This window comes from Marmota flaviventris, chromosome 12 (genome assembly GCF_047511675.1).
Source record: "Marmota flaviventris isolate mMarFla1 chromosome 12, mMarFla1.hap1, whole genome shotgun sequence".
Taxonomy (NCBI): Eukaryota; Metazoa; Chordata; class Mammalia; order Rodentia; family Sciuridae; genus Marmota; species Marmota flaviventris.
Window position 1 is genome coordinate 109,754,359 of NC_092509.1, and position 11,508 is coordinate 109,765,866.

Genomic DNA, 11,508 nt, shown 5'->3' on the forward strand with positions numbered 1-11,508 from the left:
GCAGGGTCCCTCACCTTGAAGTTGATTAGAGTGTGGTATGCCATGTGATGGAACTTGGTCCCTCAGGGAAAGGAAAAGAATGAAACACGCTACGACTTGGAGATCTTTGAGCTGCCAAAACACGATGCCACAGACTCGGTAGCTGACATCATGGAAATGTGTTTTGTACAGTTCTGGAGGTTGGAAGGTGCAAGGTCTGGTGCTGGAAGATCCTGTGTCTGGTGAGGACCTTGTTCTTGGTCTGCAGACAACCATCTTGTCATAACCCACGTGCCAGGAGGAGTGTGTGTTAGTCTCCTACAAGAATCCAATCCCCGCAAGGGAGCACTGCCCTCCGGAGCCCATGTAAACCTGCTATTTCCCAAAGGCCCTACCTCCCAATGACATTACTTTGGGGTCAGGGTTCCCATATGTGAATCTAGGGGAGACAAGCATTCAGTCCATAACAGTAGATGAAACCTAAAATATTGTAAGTGAAAGATGCTGGATATACTGGGCTACATATTCTATGGATCCATTTTTATGAAATGGCCATAAAAGGCTAATTTCCAGAGGCAACAAGCAGTGGCTGATTGGAGCTTGTGGGAACAGAGCAGGGAGGATCAGATTGATGGCAAATAGGCTTGGAAGAGAGTTTGGGAGGATGAAAAAGTTCTAAAACTGCCAAAAGTTGGAAACCTATCACAGCTGCATGCATACTTATAGTGGATAAAGGTTGCAGTGTCTAAATTACACCTCAATAAAGCTTTATATTTTTAAAATATTTTTTAAAAACTGAGAAATGGGAGAGGACAGGTCTCTGTGCAAGTCCAGCTTTGCATATCTAGATAGACAGTTGCTCAGAGATTTGATTTCTTTCTCATCATCTGGCTTGATCAACTCAGTTTTCAGGACAAGTTTATGGGAACTTAAATGCTTGATTCCCAGGAGGTCTTCTGGATTTTCTGGCGCACTTAGAGGAGAAACATCCAGATGACAGATGTGTAGGTGTCATTTATGATGAAAATTGTAGAATTTGTTTAAACTTGTTTTTGCAGGATAGATTTTTTAGCAGTTCCCTTCCTTTTCCTCTTAGCTCTTTTCAACAGATACTCACTTTGCTTCCAGAGACCAGCCATAGGGCTGCCAGATACCTGTGAGCTCTAGGCAGAGAGGAACTCCTAACTCTGTGTTAGGAGTGCAGACAGTGGGCTGGGGGCAGGCACAATGGCACAGTCCCTGCCTCGTATGCAGCAGAGCCTGGGTTCAATCCCCGAGAACTGCAGGAAAATGTCCCTGAGGGACTGGAGGAAGCAACTGCAGGTCCTCACATACTGACTCCACACTCACCAAGTTTCATGTAGCTGTATGCTGGTAAATTGCAACCTGAGTGTTTGGCAATATCAGTCTGCTTAGTTGATATGTTCGAATCTCTCTTCCCTTTTCCAGTATAGTTTAACAGACTTTTTGTAATGTCAATATAAATATTTCATTTATTCAATTCATTGAGGGGCCAGAAAAAAATTATTCTGAAAAGGTGAGATGATCAAGTCAGTTTACACCTGCAGATGGGTGATTGATTCTGTTTCTATCTTCCAAATAACACCTCAGAATCAAAGCAGACAGAGGCAATGGTAGACCAGAAGTCAGGAACCCACGAGGCGCTTTCCCAGCTTGTTTTGACAGCTGAGATTCTGGGCATTTGAAAGTTTTGATTCTCTTTCTCTCCATACATTGGATAGAGTCAGTGGCTCTGTAGGCATTGTATGGTCTTGCTGTGATGAAAATCTAAGGAACAGAGTTTACAGCCAGTCTCAAGTAACACCTCTCCAGGCCCCAAGGATGCACAAGAGAAATGGCACTAACATTAAGAAGCCTCCCTGAGGAGAAGTCCCAAACCAGTCCCCACCAAGCCTCCAACTCTGGAGGACCTCATCCTTGAGCACTCTGCCCATCACTGAGAGGACCCCTCTCTGTGGCTTGTCTGGTTGATGCTGCCTTCAGTGTTGCGGATCCTGCATGAGCCTGTGCTCACTTATGCAGAGCAGTGGGAAGTTAGTTCTCCCATTGCTGCTCCACCCTGTCGCCTGGCTCCTGAGGCAGCACATCCCGGGCCTTGCGCTTCACCTTGTTCCTTGTGACACTGCCTTTCAGACCTTTCCCAGCCTTCCTCTCTAGAGAGTGTCTGACCTTCTTCTCAGGCCTGGTTGGAAATAGGCACCACCTTTCAATTTTACTCTTCCCTCAGGATTCCCTCACCCCACACAGACCAGCACAGGCAGACAGTCCCCGGGGGATCTCCATCCCACGTATCCACCAACAACCAGGTTGATGTGGAAGTCTAGTGTGACTTGCCACAGGAGGAACTCTATTGTTACGTGAAATATGCTGATTTATTGTTTGGACCAAAAACCTTTGATGATCCCAACCTGAGATGGTGTTTCCTTCTCACGCAGTCCAGGGTGTTTTCGCCCCTACACCACCCATGTGTCACCCCTGCTGCCCGGGCGTCTTCACCCTACCTTCACCAGCCCTGACAGGCTGAGGAGAGGCTGTGCTAACCAAGAGGGAGAGCTGGAGGCCAGAGCTGGAGGCCAGCCTCTGATCTCCCATGTACTGCACACAGTGCCCTGAGCAGATATAGAGGAGCAGACAGCCCTCTCCACGCCCACTTTTGGGTATCGGCCCTACCCACGTGCAAGCACACTCACATGTTTTCTAGAGAAATCTAGAAACACAGTAAAATAGCACCTTTGGAGAGAAAAAAACGTGTCTTCTGACAGCAGCTTCCTTCGTGACTCCTTGGTCCTCTCCTGAGATACCCTGGGCCTCCCCCCTTTCCGGGGGGGGCTGCTGGAGTAAGTGGGCACCCAGCAGGCCTGCTGCCTATAGTCTCAGGTCCTGGTTACCTCCTTCACTACCATCTATGTCACCTTGATTGAAATGTACCTGAGTGTGGCTGGGTTTGCCATGAAGGCAGTTAATGGTCACAGTTCCCAGTGGGGGGGCCACACGCTCCGGGGGTGCAGGAAACACTCGCTGGACAGGAAGCAGCAGGAACAGAGGCAGCTGGCCCAGAGCCTGCACTCAGGTTTCCCAGGAGGGAACGGCAGGCAGTGGGGTGCTGTGGGAGGTTAGGGTTGGGTCCTTTGTACATTTCCGGGGCTGTGGGTGCTGAACTGCTAGGACTTGCCTGAGGGGGTTCAGAGAGGGTGTTGGCTCCACATGTAAGTGCTGGTGAAACAGGCCACTAGGGTATGAGTTCTGGGTAGGTTTTTATCTCAAAGTTGAGTGTGCTGGACAATTTACTTTCTCTAGGAATTAGCTAGTTCTGGGAGGGATGGTCTCTTCTTGATCAAGGCCTCAAATGTGAGAGCATCAGCAATATAGCAAATGAACTAGGGGGACATGCCATGGTCATACCTATGATCTCCCTGACTCTGGAGGCTGAGGCAGGAGGTCTCAAGTTCAAGGTCAACCTTGGCAACCTAGCAAGATCCTGTTTCAAAGTAAAAAATAAAAGGGTTGGGGATGGGGCTCAGTGGTTAAATGCCACTGGGTTTGACCCTTGTACCGAAAAAGAAAAAAAATGGAGAAATACAGAATAGGAAACACAGTCCAGGCAGACCTCAGCAGAGCCCCTCAGCTCTCAGGAGCTGGTCTGTGAAGTGCAGGTGTTGGTGAGGTGACCTCTGAGCTCTGACACTCCCTGTTCTGAGGGACATGTGCCTGGCTCTGGGCTGTGTGCTTCACGCTTCTCACACCAGTGAGTAATAGCTGTGTTAACACCGGGCTCTGTGCAACATAGAAGGTATTGTTTATGTCTGGAATAATTGTTTTCTTAAAAGAGTTAGGCCTGATAGCCCTCCAACCAGAACACTTAATGTCTCATTTACACATTTTCTTCCTTAATAGGAGTTGGGCAGATAAGGCATCTGAGGTATCTATAAAGACATGGAAACTCTGGGAGGGGGAAAGTGTGACGGATCTCACTCCTAAGCACCAGAGGAATAAGAACCAGGCGGTCAGATAAAGTGTAGTTATTTATTATAAACCACCTGGGATGGCACTGGTCTTTATGTGGGAGGAATTCACTGTCCAGCTCCTTGATTGACTGACCATGTACGGTCACAGGCGAGCCTGAGTCATGGGGTCCACAGAGGGCAGGCACCACGTGGGGAGTGAGGAGTGTTCTCTGCAGAATACCGTCAAAACACAGAGCAGCAGATCCGGGAGTAAGCTTTTCATCCTGTGATTTCTGTTTCTCATCTGTGCTCTTGATCTGTCCCCCTCCCTGACAGATGCGACTGCTTGCTGTGACTGTCACCTGGCAGGCTTGAAAAACCAGCCTCTGTCTCAGAGCAAAGCCTGTCCAAGGAAGGGACATGGCCTTTGTCCTTGGAAAGACCCACAGAGCACTCCTAGGCACATTCCCACCCTGCTGAGTTGTTTATCTACAAATAACAGGAGAGATCTGCTGCGCCAGGTGTCCCTGACTCAGTCAGGCTAGGTGGGGACCCATAGCAACCCCCTAGCAGCCACCAATCAGCAGGAGACAGGGAAATACCTGGGATGCCAGATGACCCTCCCAGTAGTTTATGGTGGTTGATAACATGTTGGGAAACCATGTAGTTCAGCAGGAACACCCCTCTTGGCTTAAACCAATCAGTTCAAATGAATACCCCTTTTGTACTGACCAATCACCCCTACCCAACTTGTTCCCGCCAGGGAATGTGCTAATCATGTTTCAGAGTTGTTATTTGATTTTCCCGCGGTGTGTGATGATTTGCTAAGGGATGCTATGATGTATGTGAAGTCCCTGCCTTCTCCAAAGAGTGTATAAAACTGCTGCAAACCCTGGGCTCGGGGCCTCTCAGCGTCACCAGTTGCTGTGTGTGCGCGCGCGGAGGACCGAGCTAGCTTGCAGTAAGCACCTCTTTGCTGCTTACATCGATCTTGGGTCTCTGGTGGTCTTTTGGGGGTCCCGAATTCGAGCATAACAGGCTCAGCCCAGGTGTGCCATGTGACCCAGCCCAGGGGGCCGCCCTTCTTGGAGGCGCCATGCAGCTGGGCTCCATCCTGGTCCTGGTGTGTCAGCGTGGCTGAGAAACAATGTGGGCAGACTGTGGGAGGAAGTCTCTGCAGAGGCCAGAGCTAGGGTGAGCAGTGTTGGGAGGGACCCCCGAGAGGTCCCACATCCTTCCTACCCACAGCACTTCTTGGCCTGCTGTGCTGCAGAAGGAAACACAGAGGACCCAGTGGCTTAAAGGACAGACACTTGCTTATCTCAGTTCTGGGTACTGGAAAGTGCCAGGCAGAGAGTCTGGTTGTGGGGTTCCTGCTGAGGACTCCTCTCTCTTGCAGATGCCCAGGTCCTCTCAGTGGAGAGGGCACATCCTCTGTGTCTCTGACCTCTGATCTCATCACAAGGTCTGCAGCCTCCACAGCCTCAACCAGCCCTAATTATCCTCCAAGGGTACCTGATCTGAGACTGTCACACCAGGACCAGGGTTCAGCTACAGTCTATCATGGAGGGAGGGTGCTCCTGGAATTAGGAGTGCAGGGTTCTTACAAGTGTCACCTCTCTGGAGGACACTATGACCTTCGTTTTTACTATTGAAGATTGAGTTCTTTATCATTGGTCAAGGCTGACTGAAGTCTCTAAATCCTCCACCCCTGTCTTTAAAGTGTTTGTTGAGAGGATCCTGCCGCCTGCAGTGGGGCTCCAGACATCAGCGAGGGCGACACCCCCACCCCTGGCAGTGTAGAGGAGGTGAGTGCCACCTGCAAAGTGCTGAAGACCAGAGACACCTCTACCTAGCAGAGGCAGTGCCCCCAGAAGCCAAGGGAGCCGAGGGCACAGAAAACTCGCCAAGGAAGGAGATTCTGAGCTGAATTTGAAGAATGAGGATGCAATTGATGGAAGGGCATGGACACTGCACATGGAAGTGAGGTGGGAGACACCCTCAAAGCCCCCCAGGAGCTCTGCTCCAGGGAAAGTAGGAGGCATTGAGCAAGAGCACCAGCCCTGGGAGCCCGTCCATGTGGTCAGTCACCTGGGAGGCACTGTCCAGAGGAATAAGGACGAGGAGGGTTACCTGCAAGTGTCCAGGAGAGCTGGTGTGGGCCTGAGTCGGGCATGGAGGGGGATGAGGTGTCGGCATCTGTGGACCTGGGGATGGAGTGGGGAAATGTCGGGGTGGGAGACCAGAGACTCCAGCTTTTGCTGGCCATGGCTGGACCTTGCCATAGCTAAAGTCGTGGTGAAGTGGAGGCCCTGCTCTCTGCAGGGCCCACAGGGTGGGTGGCAGGCAGTGAGTGACAGGTCAGCCTGACTCGCCTCCCATGGTCTGGGGGCGGCTAGCTGATGGGGACAGGTTTGGCTGGTTGTGACATTTTTACAGTCATCTCTCTTTAGGGGTCCATTGAAACCCAAGAGAATGAAGAATAAAAATAAATGGGCAGGTACAGGGATGTACCCTCTCAGTGACTTGGGAGGCTGAGGCAGGAGGATGTGAGTCCCAGGCCAGCCTCAGCCACTTAGCAAGCCCTGTCTCAGAAGGCCTGGGGTGTGACTCAGTGGTACAGTGGCCCTGGGTTCAATCCCCAGCATCAAAGAAGAATGAAAAAGAATAAAAATTAATAAATACCCACGAGGGAGCCCTTTGTGTCACAGACTTTTAAGGAGTAGGCGAGAAGACGAGAAGCCGGAAGAGACGGTAGGTGGTATGGAAAAGAGCAGCCACAGCAACTGGAGCACAGAGAATCCCTTGAGTTTGAAGTGGGCCACACTGTGGGGCTGCGATGGGGGCGAAACCCCAGGAGTGGCTGAGACAGAGCCATGTCAACAGCAGGATTGACATGGGGGTGCAGGTAGGGCGGCGGGAGGTTGAGGGGGTGTATCATCACCTCTGTCACTGAAGGGCATGGCTGTGCCTAGGGCCCCAGGAAAGGAACAGGAGAAGGACCAGCTCAAGCACAGTGCAGAAGGGGCAGGAGGCACAAGCCGCCTTGTGGACGTGGTCTGGGGGAGAGAAACCTCTTCCTGTGAAGTAGCAGTGAAAATTGTGGAGATGAATACATCTGAATAAATTCTTGGTCCATGGGCTCAGGGGTGAGGTGGTGAGGGAGTTTGTGTCTGATGCTCATCTTCACTCCATGAACCTAGGGCACATGCACCACTGACATCTGAGCAGAGGCAGAGCAGGGGTGCAGTGAGCACAGCAGCAGAGAGAAGCAGCACAGGGTGGCTGGAGGTATGTCCAACAGGACAGGTGCGCCCTGGGTTGGGGTACGCCCCACGGTTTCCTATGGGCAGCTACACCTAGATGGCAGTGCTAGTAATCCAAGCCCACACAGGTCAGAGGCTGTGTCCATGCTGGTGAAGGACAGAGTGGATACAGAGGCCAGGGTCTGTGGACTTTGGGTCCTGGCGAAAGGTTCACTGTACCTCCGGATGGGGTAGGAAAATAAGAGATCCATTAGGGTCATGATGAACTGGGGGTAATGGCAGAGTTTAAGAGCCTCTCTCAATGAAGCCGAGGACAGTCAACTCTGGGGAACGCAAGGGCCCTTCATGTGAGATGAGAGTCAGATCTGGAATACTAGAACTTGTATCCAGAAATGAGAGCAGCCCCAGATCCAGACTGAGCTGCCTTTGGCTTAATGCAGCGGAAGGACTTTGGGGTGAAGAGCTTTAGATTGGGAATGGATGGGCATCCGCCCGCGAAAGCAGTCATGGGTGGCTGTGGTGGGGCAGGAGAAGATGAGTCACACCAAGGCCCAGTGGTGGCAGGCGAGCAGGCTACAGCCCACAGTGAACTGAGGTGTTTTGTCAGTTGACGGTTTCTTCATAGGTGGGGTTCACTTAGCCTTCACAGCCTGGGTAGCAGACAGGACTGCTGGGGCAACTTCACGGATAAAGGTTGAGATGTAAGTTGGGATCTGGTGAACAAAAGTCACTGAGGCAGACAGAGATGGAGTTGAGGTGGAAGCCCGCGTGTCCCGACTGTGGATCTCAGGTTCCTTCCAAGATGGCACATTGTCCTGGCTCAGATGCAGTCTACCCTGGGAGCATAGGAGTGCTCTGAAACAGCCATGCTGTGATCCAAACACAAGATATGGTACTTGTGCAATTCAGGAGTCCTCTGTGCTCAGTGGTGCTGTCCCAGATGCTGCTAAGAAAAGGCAAAGCTCCTGCAAGATGTCAGTCAGAACCCACCCTGGCTGCCCCTGCTGAGGGCAGAACCGACCCCACTGCACCACGGGTGCTTCCCCATACGAACCTCACTTACACCTGGGGATACGGATGTCAGAGGGAGCGGGCTGCCCTGTCCATCTCGCAGGACCCTGTGTCCTCTCAAAGATGGACACACTGATAACACTCACAGCAAAGGCTCTGGAAAGCGCCACCCTTTCCAGGAGCAGGAAGCAGAGTCGTGGTTGTTTGAACTTCTGGTTGGCTCAATAGGACTAGCAAGGCCAAAAGCATGCCATGCGCAGTAAGTTCTCACCCCGCCTCCTTCCTGTCATTGTCACTCTGGAGTCTATCATGACAAAACAGTGACAGAGTGAGGTGGGTCGCGGGAGGCTGGGCTCCTGCCTGCCCAGGGCAGGGCAGAATGTGTCAGGGCTAGGAAATGGCAAAGCCAACGGCCCACTCACGAAGGGCAGGTCTGGGAGGGAGAAAGTGGCCGAGACAGGCAGGCCCAGCACCCTCAGTAGGAAGCCTTGAAATGGAGGGGAACCAGATTCAAGAGCCTGGCGGAGCTGTGAACCTTCTTTCCATCCGGATGGCAGTGAACATTCAGGAGGTGCGGGAGGGGACCCCCTTTTAGGGAGGTGCCAGATGGGCAGCTTGCCTTGGATTTGGATGGAGTGGATTCACAGATGGCAAGACAGAAGAAAATGAGAATCCCAGACAGACATCAGACGCACAATGGTGAGCCAGCTGCTTCCTGGGCGGACTCCATGGAGAGGATTTGAACCTAAGGAAGTCTGGCAGCTTCACCTCCTTAGGTGTGGGCAGGAGCAGGAAGAGGCTGAGCTGGGAGGCAGCTGCAGTCAGACGCCACGCAGACCGGGTTGCAGAAGGGAGTCCACCAAGACCCCACCTGCAGGGGCCTAAGGCAAGAAAGAACTCTGTTGATGGAGGTGAAATGGCTTAGACAATCAGCCTGGTCCCAGGAAAGGGCTGCCAGATGCAATGGGCACCATCACTGGGGGACTGAATGAAGGAGGTTCATAGAAGATGGTGTGACAGTGGGTGCTGGAGTACTATGGGTCACACCCTAGGGGTCTGAAGCACGGAAACAGCAGCCTGGCCCAGAGACACGTCTCACAGTGCCGGCCGCAGATACCACCCGGGGCCCAGCCCTGTACCACCTGAGCACAGAGAGATACTGCCGGGCATGCTGACACTCAGGAAAATAAGTGCTCAGCTTTGACACTGCGTGCACGTGCTGATGGGTGCCCTGTAAGGAGGAGCCCATGCACTGAGCAGCCCCTACTCAACCTCAGAGCACTCAGCTCTGCCCAGAACATACGCTGGCTCCTGGCCTCCCGCTCTGACATGTTGGCCAGCTCACCCTGCTTACTGACCTCATCATGGTCGGCACTCTGCAAGTGGGCTGTTCTTTACACAGGGGTGGATGGGCTCACTGATGCTATTCCCTCAAGAGCCCTGCTGGACACAGACCAAGGCCCTGCCCTCTGGGGGAGAAAAGAGAGATCAAACGTCTGGATGAGAATCATCCTTTCCCCACAGGACATTGAGGCTTCACTAAAAGAAAAATATAGTGTAACGTTCTTGAAATGTACTCTTCTCCCCGACGTCCCCCTTCCCTGCCTCTACAGTAGCCACCAGTTCCAGGGAATAGAAGAAAGCTGGTGATTGTAGATCCTGACTTCATAAACAAACTGTTTGGGAAAGGTAGACTGAGGACTGAGGTGTCCCAGTGCCATTCCTGGAGAAAGTCCTGGGCGGAGCTGATGATGGAGCTCAGAAGGCCCGAGAGAAAGGCCATGCAAACCCGTGTTCCCATGAGCCCTGGCAGGAGGGCTGTGCAGGTTGCAGGGGCAGAGCCAGGCTCAGCGTCTACACAGAGTCAGGGGAGGAAACAAGGCCACCAGATGGAGCTGTCCAAGCCAGTCTTGAGGACAAACGCAGAGTGGCCCCAATCCTTGTCCCTGTACCAGGAAGAGGGAGGGCAGAGAGCTATCTGCCCAGACCAGGAAACAATGAGCAGGGAAGACCTGACCCAGGAGGGCCACCAGGGGGACGGAGAGCTGCCCGACCAGACCCGGGAGGGCCACCAGGGGGACGGAGAGCTGCCTGACCAGACCCGGGAGGGCCACCAGGGGGACGGAGAGCTCCCTGACCAGACCCCGGAGGGCCACGAGGGGGACAGAGAGCTGCCCGACCAGACCCAGGAGGGCCACCAGGAGGACAGAGAGCTGCCTGACCAGACCCGGGAGGGCCACCAGGGGGACGGAGAGCTCCCTGACCAGACCCGGGAGGGCCACCAGGGGGACGGAGAGCTCCCTGACCAGACCCGGGAGGGCCACGAGGGGGACAGAGAGCTGCCCGACCAGACCCAGGAGGGCCACCAGGAGGACAGAGAGCTGCCTGACCAGACCCGGGAGGGCCACCAGGGGGACGGAGAGCTCCCTGACCAGACCCGGGAGGGCCACCAGGAGGACGGAGAGCTGCCCGACCAGACCCAGGAGGGCCACCAGGAGGACAGAGAGCTGCCTGACCAGACCCGGGAGGGCCACCAGGAGGACAGAGAGCTGCCTGACCAGACCCGGGAGGGCCACCAGGGGGACAGAGAGCTGCCTGACCAGACCCGGGAGGGCCACCAGGGGGACAGAGAGCTGCCCGACCAGACCCGGGAGGGCCACCAGGGGGACAGAGAGCTGCCCGACCAGACCCGGGAGGGCCACCAGGGGGACAGAGAGCTGCCCGACCAGACCCGGGAGGGCCACCAGGGGGACAGAGAGCTGCCTGACCAGACCCCGGAGGGCACAGATCTTCCAGACCAGAGCCCTCAGGGAAACCGCAGTGGGCCAGCCAGGGCCTGTGGTGCCCGTGTGGGATAGTGATCGGCAAGCAGCACCCTCTCTGCACCTGTCTGCGTGGACTCCCCACCACATCTGGGTTGAGACCGGAAAGAGAGGAATTGAGAAGCCCTGTCCCTCCAGACCCGGGAGGGCCACCAGGAGGACAGAGAGCTGCCTGACCAGACCCGGGAGGGCCACGAGGGGGACAGAGAGCTGCCTGACCAGACCCAGGAGGGCCACGAGGAGGACAGAGAGCTGCCCGACCAGACCCAGGAGGGCCACCAGGAGGACAGAGAGCTGCCCGACCAGACCCAGGAGGGCCACTAGGGGGACAGAGAGCTGCCCGACCAGACCCGGGAGGGCCACCAGGGGGACAGAGAGCTGCCTGACTAGACCCAGGAGGGCCACCAGGGGGACAGAGAGCTGCCTGACTAGACCCAGGAGGGCCACCAGGGGGACAGAGAGCTG